This window comes from Scyliorhinus torazame, chromosome 5, assembly GCF_047496885.1.
Source record: "Scyliorhinus torazame isolate Kashiwa2021f chromosome 5, sScyTor2.1, whole genome shotgun sequence".
Lineage (NCBI taxonomy): Eukaryota > Metazoa > Chordata > Chondrichthyes > Carcharhiniformes > Scyliorhinidae > Scyliorhinus > Scyliorhinus torazame.
Window position 1 is genome coordinate 230,447,698 of NC_092711.1, and position 12,866 is coordinate 230,460,563.

A 12,866-nucleotide genomic window follows, 5' to 3' on the forward strand; every position below is an offset into this window, starting at 1 on the left:
GCCATCGCGGGACTCCCCCTCTGGGTCCTCTCTGGCTTGATGGGTGACTGGGTCCTCAGGGCGTAGGGCAGGGTCCGGCACGTTGGCTGCCGCCTTGAGCATCTGCAGACACTGCTGCTGCTACCGCCGTCTCCACCTCTGGCCGCCCGGCCTAGCAGCAGCACCATTAGGTCAATGTCTGCGTCCAATATCTCTGCAATAAAGTTCAATATTTGTAAGAAATTGGGAGAGGGTGTTAGGCTGACAAACAGTGGTGGCTCCCACCCTGTGACCCTCCATTCCCCCTTTGATCTCCCACCCGGAACGCCCTGCCCACTCACACTCGGCCGCATTGGGCCTCCCTTACTGGACCCTGTACCCCGGACACCCACTCGTAACATCACCTGGACCGGGCACTGGTCCCCACACCGCGGCACTCACCCACTCTCCGGCCGTGGACATGCCCCGGAGCTGTGTCCCATCCCCTCCATGTTCAGATGTTGGCCGTGGTGTGTGTGATGTTGCCTCCCACAGTGTTGCAGCACAGTGTCCAGGCATCACAGTCTGATTGGGATGCTAAGCAATGACTCTCACGTGTTACATGGCCCGCTCGCCTATGGGAATCCACTGAGGTTGTGTGAAGTACTCACTGAACCGCGATTGCCAGTTCCCTATTCGCAAATAGCCTTCAGAGACCTCGGCAGTCAGCTGGGTTATGGTTGGTCGTTGGGGCAGACGGGCAGTGACGAGGTTTGCCCCTGGAATGGGTGCACACGATCCAGGGGTTGGCACGGTGGTGCCGCTAGTGGGTGCCCCCCATGATTGCCCCCCTAATGCCTCCCCCCCACCCTCCCATGGTGACCCCCCTGCAGAGGGTTCTCCTCCCCAGTCGAGAGCCCCCCCCCATCGAGCACAGGGGTGGCAAGCCCAGTGTTCCCAGGCTCTTTTCTGTGAGCAAAGATGGCTACTCACCTCCTTGGCTCCCCACAGAAGTCCTTCCGCCAGGTTCACATTTTTCAAAAGGAGTACTAATCTGCGCCAAGGTGAGCACTTGCTGACGAGGCCGTTGAATGACAGGAGGCCGTTGGATCGGGTGGCTCTCGTTAATTGTACGGAAATGGGGCTTAAGTGGTGATAATTGATTTCTCGCCACGCTGCAGTGAGATCCCGATTTCGCCTTCGGAAGCAAGCCGATTGCATCGCAAACTGTTTGCCGCCTGGTGCAGTTCTCATTTCTGGCCTCACCCGCTATTCACCGGCCTCGTGTCACTTGAGCGAGGGCGCAATGAGGCCCTACAATCGCGCCCATAGTGTCTTTAATGTGATGAAACATGCCACAGAAGGATGTTGAGGCAAAATTTTAAACTGAACCGCATTATTATAGCCAATGACAGAAGCTTGATTAAAGAGATAAGTTTAAAAGATCATTTTGGAGGAACACAGATAAATGCAAAGTGGTTTCGGGAGGAAATTCCAATGCTTAGGACAGAACAACAATTATAATTATAAAGATATGAATACAAACCTTCTTAACTGATTCGATACCTTGATTATAAAAATATAGTTTTGGTTATCTGGGAAGATAGTTTGTAGCTTTAATCATATTGTGGGCTTATTTGGATGTGAATACTGTCACCTTGTGGCCTTTTTTAGGGATACTGCTGCTGTTTTTAAACCCATTTCTATTCTAGAATGTTCCTGCTCAGAGAGAGAGTTCTATATCACGATGGGTAAGTTGGTCAGGCTATTCAAACAAGTATAAACAGAACTGCAGCAGTTTGTTCAGATGCATCTTTTTTCATGCATTACCATGTCTCTCCGCATCTCAGTTTAGGCTGTTCACTGTTGACATATTGAAAATTGAATTCACCTCTGTCAGGTCTTCTATCACGGTAACATAGTTTATTATCTGATATAGTAGAGGTACTGGTGAGTGGGAGTGAGGTGGGGTTGGGGTGGGGGGAGACGATGGGCACAATTTAATGTAAATGAAACAAAGTCCTATTTTTGGCGTGTTTTACTGGGTGTTTCCTGACGCGTGCAGCGACGAGAATGAGCCTTTTATCATGTGGGACTCGGCTTCATACCTGGGCCTCGGCGAGGAATGCCTTACCGAGGCCGCACTTAGGCTCATTTCCTGCACTTACAAGCTCAATTTTAAAGGTCATTTTTAATCTCTGGACCCCACCACAGCCTTCGGACCCACTAACTAATTAGAGTGTCCTTGAGCCCCCCCACCCCTCCCCACACCAGACGCAAACTCTGGCATGGGAAAGACGCCACCTGGGCATCTTGACAATGCCAGTCTGGCAGCCTGGCAGTGCCCCTGACAGCCTGACAGTGCCACCTGGGCATCCTGGAATTGCCAGGGTGGCACTAAGGTGGTACTAATAGAGGCACTGCCAGGATGCCAGGCTGGCAGTGCCACAGTGCCTGGGTGGCATCGGGGGTGCCAGGGTACCACCCCGACCAGAGCCTGACCCCGCATGGGCCCCTGATCGTCTGGGAATCACTCTCCCCCCTCCAAGTGATGGTCGGCCTGGTAAAAGTTATTGGAAACCAGTGTTAAACTGTACCCGCTCGGGGTCTCCGAGGTGAGGCTGTTCGATCTCGTGCTTTGAGTAAGTCCGGCACAATCGTATTTAAGTGATTTAACTGAACATTTAAACATGTAAATCTGGAATGGGCGGGATACAAATCGCGATGCCTCACGAGACCTTGTTAGATCTCGTGAGGTGTAATGAGATCTGTAAATCTCACGAGAGGTCTTTCCAAAGATTTACCAGCCTTGTTGTGTTCCCAAAGAACTGAATTGCTTGCACTGTTATTGAATAACTATTCCCAGCATATTTTCAAATAGAAAAATAACTTTATAGGTTTTAATCACCACAGCCAATAGAATATGGCCAGTAAGCGGTTTTTCCCTTTTACATGTTGTTATGAATTATTTCCAGGAAGGGATTCCTTTATTTCAAATAATGCTGAAAAATGGAATTCACCTCAAAATCACATGGACCAAAACCACCACCATCCATCTTAATTCCATGCTAAAGATGGTACCCTAGATTGCTTTTTATTTTCATGCCACTTCATGCTACTTGCCAAACACAGGGGGTCCATGATAAAGCCATTGCATATATGCATATATGGAATGCAACACTTGTGAACTTGGTAGTTTATTGCGAACAGCTTTGTTGTGTCACAACTTCACAGCTTGTTGCTCTGCGCCAACTTGAACTATATAATTATATTCAGTTTTTTAGCAGTGCAATGAAATGTGGGTGGGGGGGGGGATTTTTATGTTTTATTGCACTGTTCTCACTTACACCACAGAAATAGTTATCCTCCTCTTGGGTTCTTTTGCGCTGCACACCATTCCCTGAGTGATTATTTCTAAGCAGGTATAGCTGTAACACCCATCAGTAATCACTGATGCAAACTTGACTCACAGTTGTTCTAAACTTGTTTCTTTTTGTCTTGTTGCCTGCAGGCGACAGGTGTCGGTGCTCTACCTCCATCCAAATGGATAATTAAAGCAAACTTTCCATAACATTTGGCAAAGTGATCACTGCAGAATTTTACTGATCCGTTTCACAACTATTTCATTGCAAAAGTGGCTGACGGTGAGTGCTTTCCAAGGGAGACACGATATTGGAATGCAACTTGCTATTTTGGGGTCCAGCAAACACAAAGTGAAACTAATTAAATTCCGTGGTAAAACTAGACAGGTCCCGCACCTGGTAAATTGATAAATCAATTGTTGACACATAAAAGGTTGACATGAGCATTATTGCTCTGGAAGGGTGCACCTGTCAGTTCCAGCTTAGTTTATGCTTGCCAATCTGTGGAGGGGAGAAGAGGAGCCAAAATTGCCATTATCAATGAATCTAGCTGTAGTGTTTAGCAAATCTAATTGAACAAGTGAGGAATGAAAATTATATCCATTATTTTTGCTTGAGGCACACAAATTAGTCATTCCTGCTGTGAAGCAGGCCAATTCAATATTTCATTGAAAAAGCAATATTGTGCTTTCACCACGTTTCCAATTTCTCAATTCCAAAGTGAACATTCCCCAACATAATTGTTTCACAATTTATTTGAAGGTATTTCAACAAAGATCAGCTGGTGAGATCCCTCATCACATTTACATGGGACCCCAGGGAAATAGAATGCAGAGATGGGTTCCTGGGCAATGTTGGCCAAGTCACAAGTGGTTGTTGTTTTGCTTATTGCACAAACGATGGGAATCCTCACCATTCCTTAGTACAGAAAGTATGACTTTGGTTTAATAGTCTGCAATATAACCCTGAATGAGGATGATTCAGACATCAACGCAGCCTCTCCATGTAGGGTTTACAAATGCGGTCTGTTAACTTGGGAGACGTATTGGTTCCCACCACCAGATTGAGTGCTGTTAAAGAAAAAATTGATTAATTTCTAATTTCGCCATGATTTGGGTGCACTTCATGCAATGTTTCAAGTTGCATAATTTATCAGAGGAATAAACAGCTGGTTGATTGTTGCAGGCAAAGCATAAAACAGACTAATAATTTCTGCTTTTGCAGTCTAGCATAGCAAACCTCTTCACAGTAGATCATGACAAGATAATAAGGCCTTGATTATGTGAGTGGAAAACCCCAACATGGGTGCAAAACAATTTAAAACAATTACTGACAGCTCAGAATTTACTGACGGTCTGCTTGCATGCTGTTTGTTTTCATTGGTTTATATGACACGCACTTTGATTATCCAGCCTCAGTACACTTCTGTTCCCTCACCTAAAAATTAAACTTCTGAACACTACATTTATTTAAACATGTATATTCACGGCGCTACAAGCAATTAACTGGAATCATGTGGGTCGTCCCGAAACATTAGGCTCAAAAGGTGCACAAAGCAGAAAATAGATAAACTTTGGCTTGAAAACAGGTGATGAGATTGCAATAAGTAATTACTCTGCACCTGCTGCCACCGCTGCATGCAGCATGCCAACTTTGCAGTGTCTGCTCATTTAAACGATTGTTGCGTGCAGCCAGTGCTTAATGCTCTGTTCAGTGGCTGCATTGCTGAGTAGGGGGGGCCACAAAATCTCAAGGAGCTAACCACACTTAATGTTGGTTTGCACTACTTGAAGCCAGCATGCACCACAAAGTGGCTGTAGAAGGTGCCGGAAGTGATTTTACTACGGGAATGGCTTCACAGCGCAACACAACCAGGCGTGGGCACCACAGATTTATCAAGGTGCACTGGAGGCTTTGGTCACAATAAAACACCAACAGCCCTGGATATTTCCCCCCTTCTTCCCTTGCCCCAGCATACCTTCTGAGTTGCTAGCGGGAATTCACACCAGTCCGCATCATACAAACCTGGTGCGCACATTGAGAGAGAGTTAGGAGCACTTACCTGAGAAACTGCGGCTTGCAGAATTGGCGGACGACACATCCCTGTGGTGTATGGCTGAGGAGATGACTGGGGTGGGGTGGAGGTGTAGGAAGATGGGGAATCGAGGTGGGGGGATCACACGGGGAGGGAATGTTAGAAGACATGGAGGTGTGACCAAGGCCGGAATTCCCCTGTCGTCGGGATTCACTTTTCCCGCTGGCAGCCCACCGCTGCCAATGGGATTCCAGGGGTGCGGGGTGGTTTCAATGCGAAATCCTATTGACAAGTGGCGGAAGTGTACAATACCACTGCCAGCAAACGGTGGGCTGCCAAGAAACACACAACTGGGGAACCGGTGAATTCAGCCCCAAGAAGGCTTGGAGGGGGCAAATGTGGGGAGTTGTTCAGGAGGAGGGGTTAGTTCTGTCAATGCTGGAACTTTGGGGGGCAAACCGAAGGTATGGGTGGTTGGAGGGTAATGTGACTGTAAGAGGGATGCAGAAGGGTGGAAGGGTAAGATTTGGGAGACACCGTGCGGTGTCAGCCTGGGTGGCACGCATGACCGGCACCACTCCCAGCTCCTGGACGCGGGTGGACTCCTCCACCTGCGACCGCAGCCTCCGCAAGCCGCCCGTCACCCTCTTCGCTCGTCTCCGGGTCGGTGGTTGCATCGGATCTATGTGTGGGTGTGGTAACTGCAGGAACCCGGGATCCATCTGGGCGGCAGATGTTCACTTGGCCTGGGCTGCCCTCCGACCGCCCGGTCCCTCTGCTGCTCCTACCTCCACCTGCTGTACCGGGACGGCTGTGTTGTGCGCACCAGTGAGTGTACCAGACGCCTCATCACTAAAGTGCCCAACCGTGGTGAGTGTTTCTGCGATGGTGGAGGGTGTTGGTGACAGCAGTGGCGTTGTGTCGTGCTCTTCGTCCCACTCTGAGTCCATGGCACTTTGGGGTGGGGGTTCGTCTCCACCCATCCACTCTGACTCACTGTCCGGTATTTCGTCTTCCTGGGTAGTGCTGTCCCGGGTAGGGGTGTCCTGGTAGTGCTGTCCCGGGTAGGGGTGTCCTGGGTAGTGGTGTCCTACGTAGTGGTGTCCTGGGTAGTGGTGTCCTGGGTAGTGGTGTCCTGGGTAGTGGTGTCCTGGCTCGGATGTGACGGGGGCCTGTGGCTGCCCCCCTCATCTCTGGGTGGTCGCTCCCGCACGTGACGGGGGTGTCGTCTCCCTGTTGCTCCAGGTCTCTCCGTCTCCCGTGGTGTGCGAGGGGCATCCTGCGGGCGTCGCATTCTGGAGGGTGCGGGTCTCTCCGTCTCCCGTGGTCTCTGAGGGGCATCCTGCGGGCGTCGCATGCTGGAGGGTGCGGGTCTCTCCGTCTCCTGTGGTCTCCGAGGGGCATCCTGCGGGCGTCGCATGCTGGAGGGTGCGGGTCTCTCCGTCTCCTGTGGTCTCCGAGGGGCATCCTGCGGGCGTCGCATGCTGGAGGGTGCGGGTCTCTCCGTCTCCCGTGGTCTCCGAGGGGCATCCTGCGGGCGTCGCATGCTGGAGGGTCCGGGTCTCTCTGTCTCCTGTGGTCTCTGAGGGGCATCCTGCGGGTGGTCTGCATCTGCGGGGATGGGTGCCTGGATGTTTGGTCCTGCGATACACAATGAAGCATGCATGGTTAGACATCAGGCAGTGATCAGGTGATACGGGGGAGGGGCATATAGGGGAGGGGGGATATGGGGACGGGCTGTCGGTGGCTCACTCGCTAGTACGCCCCCGACCTCTGCATCAGCAACCTCCCGGTCCTCAGGTCCGCCAGCCAGTTCCAGGGCCCTTTCCTCGTGTACGGTCAGTGGCCTCTCATCAGCGGGCCCTCCTCCAGTCCTCACATGCTCCCTATTGTTGTGTGCACACTTCTCCTGTGGGGGGGGGTGGGGGGGTGGCAGGGGTAAAAGGCAACACTGTTAGGCAGGTATATGAATGCACGCCATCGGTTGCGCGTGCATTGCAGAGGTTAAGGTTAGGGCTGGATTCACTTGGGGATATGGGGGATATGGGGGAGGGGGGATATGGGGGAGGGGGGATATGGGGGAGGGGGATATGGGGGATATGGGGAGGGGGGGATATGGGGAGGGGGGATATGGGGGAGGGGCGGATATGGGGGATATGGGGGAGGGGGGATATGGGGGAGGGGGGATATGGGGGATATTGGGGAGGGGGGATATGGGGAGGGGGGGATATGGGGAGGGGGGATATGGGGAGGGGGGATATGGGGGATATGGGGAGGGGGGATATGGGGAGGGGGGATATGGGGGATATCGGGGAGGGGGGATATGGGGGAGGGGGGATATGGGGGATATGGGGGAGGGGGGATATGGGGGAAGGGGGGATATGGGGGAGGGGGGATATGGGGGAGGGGGGATATGGGGGAGGGGGGATATGGGGGATATGGGGGAGGGGGATATGGGGGATATGGGGGAGGGGGGATATGGGGAGGGGGGATATGGGGGAGGCTCACCCTGCCTGCTCTGACGAGGTCGCTCACATTATTGTGGCACTGGGTGCCTGTCCGTGGTGTCAGGGCCACAGCGGTGACGGCCTCTGCCACTTCCCTCCACAGACAACGGCTGTGGCGTGGGGCAACTCTGCGGCCGTGCCCGGGATACAGGGCGTCCCTCCTCTGCTCCACCGCGTCCAGGAGCGCCTCCACATCGCGTGACTCGAACCTCGGGGCTGAGCGACGGCTAGCCATCCACTCGGGTGTTGCGGTCGGGTGTTCCGGTCGGGTGGGGGGAGCAGCGCGGCCTTATGAGCCGTCACGCCGTGCAGCGCGTATGACGCTGCACGGCGTGCACCACTGCGCAAGCGCGGATCCCGTTACGTCGCTGCTAGCCCATTTCGGGCCGGAGACTATCGACCCATTTTTCCGACGTGACGCAAGTCGGATTTGCGCCGTTTTTTGCGCCGATCGGCGGACTTTCCGCCGATAACGGAGAATTTCGCCCGTCACTTCTGTCTGCACTTATTTAGGCCATCTACGGGGTCACCCCGGTTATACCCGATCGCATCCAGGATCGCGGTATGCATTTCTGCAAGGGTGCCTCCTCCTACGTTCTGTGGGTCGGGAAGGGCTGCTGCTACCGATGGGTCTAAGCTGAGGACCATGAGCTTTACCTGCTCTTTCTCATCCAGGCCGTACAAGGTCGCCCGGTGTTTGACGTTGGCAAAGAAATGGTGTGGCTCTGAAGCGGGGAGGAACAGTGTGATTTTCGCACACGCGTCCCTTAATTGGGTCACTGTGAGGGGGGTGGAATATAGGAATTCCGCCTCGTCTGCTGTGGCTGTACGGTGGGTTGTTACAGGGTTCATGAGAGCCTGAACTACCTGCTGTGTGGGGGGTGGGGGTGCTTTCCTCCTTTGGGGCTTTCCCTGCGCACATGTTCCCTGAACATATCTCTGCGCAGTCTCCTGCAATTCTTCCCAATCAGGGCCGTCTTCCTGTTCTAAACTTTCCCCAAAGGTTTCTTGGAATCTTTTTTGGACAGAAAGCAGTGATTGCAGGTCTGCAATTTGGTTTCGGCACTTCGCATGGTCTATGGTACTCTGCCTTTGTTCCGTGGTTGCAGCGTGGAGCACTCTCAAGGCTGCCTTGAGATCACTGCATTGCTTCTGTAGCGTCTCCACCTGCTTCTCTGTCTCTTTCTTTACCAGGACTGCACGTTGCATGTCCTGATCAGCCATCTCATACTGGGATTGAAAGCTGCTTAAATGCGCCAGGCAAGACTGGTGACCCCGTTTGGCGTCAGCCACCTCTTCGTCCTTTGCCGCTAGCTGCCTTTTCAATTCCAGGTTCTCTTTCTCTACCTCGCATACATCGATTTTACTCATACGATGTATGCCTTCTATTTCTTTCCGGAGCGTCCTGACGACCTCCTCTGTGCCTCGCAATTGTGCCAGACAGGACACAATTGCCATCGGCTTGCGCGCTTTTGCTAAGCTCTTCTTATGGTTTTCACTCATGTTATCCCACCAAGTATGCCCTATACTTCCGGGACCTGAGTCGTCATTATTGCAGAAACCGCTCCACACGGGCCACCCTTTTCCGCTGTAGAAATTTCCGAATTTCCACTTCCCAAATGGGACACTGTCCCACTTTAACGCTGCTGATCGGTGCGACCGCAAATTCTTCGGAGTTCATGAGGCGTTGCATTGCCTGCATGGCCATCTCTCTTATTTGCTTGCTTTGTTCGAATTTGGAACAGGGGGGCTAAGGTGGTGTCGTAGATGAGGGTACGGCTTGCGCTAATTTCCGAAAATACCGACTTCCGACAGTTTTGACACAACAAAATCTATCAGTTTTACCTTGTAACCCTGTTAACTACGCATGCATACACACACTTCCGAATTGTGAATTATTAACCAGAACCGCTTGAACACTTGTGGTTTTTTTGTTTTTGTTTCCAATTGGATTCTATTCAAATTTCTGGGGTTCTCCCCGAGTGGTTTTCCACTTCGATCTCGCCAATTATGTTGCTCTTATTAGCCTTAGTTTTATTAGCTCTGATTATGTCACCTTTGCTCATGAGTCACCAGGTATCTTTCTGATACCGCCACGTGGTTCAAGTTCGAGTTATGATTAATAAGACAGCACACCGCTTAGTAAGATTGAAATCAACGGTCATTTATTGTGTACAGCAATAAATACTTACACAATAATCCTACTTTCTATATCACTACCTACCACTACTGGACAATACTTAACTTTTGGGGATGGCCCACCAGGTCAGGGAAACGAATGGCTTATCGAATTGGGTCTGGCCTGCGGGATTCAAAAGGCTGATACGGGTCGATGGCTAGGAGTCTCTATCGGGTAGCGATCGCTGGAGTCAAACTTACGGTTTCTGATCGATGTTCTTGCGAAGGTTGCGAGCAGGAGAAGAAGGGAGAGAAGGGCCGATCTGAACTTGGCCCCCCATTTTATAGGGCCCAGGGGCTTCCTGCCTCTCGGGACAGGTGAGCCTGCTCGGTCCTCAGGATCTCACTCGCTTCGTTATTCAATGATACCTTTCTGCGAAGGACTTCAGCTGATGATTTAAATTCTCACTGTATCCTTTGTAAAAAAAATCAAGAGGTTTGTCCTCAAACTCGCCATACTTAGTCTTGAAATGCCTTTGAAGTTTTGAGGGTTTTAATCTTTCATTTGCCTGTACTTCCCAACATATAACACAACAAACTTTGCATCATGATTTGCAGTTGCATAATTAATAAATCTATACCTCAAGAAATCATCTTTACACAGCTTTGTTCCTGTTTTAAACTTCTTCTTCCTGGGTAGTTCACCAGAGGCCCTGAAGCTCATACCAGCACTGTTGGCAGTGACAAAATGGAGGAATCTCTCTTGCGTCCAGAGCATGTGATGTCAGGTCTCTGCCACCGCTCCTGGAGAGAAGACTCCATCGATTCTTTTAAATAATCTGTTCCTGGGACAGCGTGCTGACATTGGGAGGGGGCGGTATGCCTCGCTGGGCTCGGGGCCTGTGCACTGCTGAGGTGGCACGAATGTGCGGGACGGCCGACATTTTGAAAGCTGGTTGCTGCCGGCATTTTTAAAAGCTGGTCATGGCCATTGGGCACTTCTTCCCGTGATCCAGAACGCCATGACCGATGGCCCCACGACCCTCCCGACACCCGCCCGCGACCCACCCACGGGTCGTGACCCGGACTTTGAAAATGACTGGCTTAATGCATATTCAGCTGTGTGAAATTAAGAGAGGTCATTACCAGGAGTGCTGAGCCCCAAAATGGCAGCACTGTACCAAATCAGCATTATGCATTGATTGATGTCAAGATTTGCCCACTCTTCATCTCTGCTTACTTCCTGGGAATGCTCCCAGTGCCCATGCAAAAACAAACCCAAACCGGTGTTTGGTGTGGCTGACCCACACCAGAAATGTCCTTTAGCACCGCAAACACCATTTTGGATGTATGACAGCACCTGTAACTCCAATACAATGGCCACTAAGGGGACACAGTGTGTGGCCTTCGTGCCTTGATCAGACTATTTGATCTTTCTGTATAAATTCAGCAGTTGCATAAATTCTGAAGCAAAATGCACATTCGCACACGGTAGCATTTGAGAAAATGTGTTGATAAATTGGATACAGACCTTTCGTAATAAAGCCAGCATGTTGCCAAAGATATTGCAAAGATGTTTGTATGGTCTGCATATCTCCCAGAGATCTCAACTGTGCTACAATTCCGATTCTCTATGATGGTATTTGTTTTTTACTTTTCTGACTTGTAGGCGTAAATTCTGCTGAAATTTCCTCATTACCATTTATTTATTTGTCAGCTCACACGACTCTGATCATACCAGTCCACTCAATTCAGGAAACCATGAGCGCAATGGAAAAATACAGTAGCGTGACTCCTTATTAAAAAGTATCAGTCTGCTAAATATAGAAACATAGAATGACAGAACACACAAGGAGGACACTCAGCCCATCATACCCAGGAAGGCTCTTTGAGTGATCCATCTATTCCTTACCATTCTCCTGTAGTTTCTACAAACCATGCAATTCTTTTCCCTTCAGGTATTTATCCAACAGAAAATCATGATTGAATTCACTTCGACCATCCTTTCAAGCCAGGGTTTAGCAACTTGTTGCATGAAAACATCTTCTCCTCAGATCTCCCATTCTGGGTTATTTTGTCCATGATCTTTACTTTTGTGACCTCTTGTTATTGTCATCCCTGCCAATGGAAATAATTTCTTCCTATCGACTCTGTCAAAAAAACTCTCACAGAGTTTTGAATGCCACTATTAAGCATCCCCAAGACCTTCTCAATCCCAACTTGGCCGATCAGTTCACCTAACAGCGGCGGAAATTTCCTGTCACTCTCACCCCGAGACCGGAAATTCTAACCCCTTTAAATGGTCTGCCACATTTTAGGTCTCACCCGGGGGCCCGGAGAATTTACCCTCAGAAGCCCCTTATTCCTGTACCATTCTGGTAAACCTTCTTGGGCTCTGCCTAAGGCCTTGTCATCCTTCCTAAATTGTGGTGTCCAGAATATGATACAATACTGCAACTAAGGCACAATACGTGATTTGTAAAAGTTTATCCAAAATTCTTTGCAAAATTTTGTATTCAATGCCTCCATTTATAAAGCCATCAATCCAACGTGTTTTTTTAAAAGCATCCGCAACTTGTCCTCCCACTGTCAAATACTTATATATGCCCCCAGTTCCTTCTGCACACACTTTAAAATTGTATCATTTGGTTTATGTTGCACCTCCTCATTCTTCCAATCAAAATACAGCCCCATAAGCTTGTCAGTGTTAAATTGCACCTGCGATAAGTCCGCATACTTCAACAGTCTGTTTATATTCCCTTGGAGTCTGCTCTATTGTCCTCACAGTTTGTTATGTCAATTATCTGAAAAAAATGAAATTATGCTGTGCGTGCCCTGTATGTTAATAGGTCATTAATGTACATCAAAAAGAGCAGTGGTTCTATT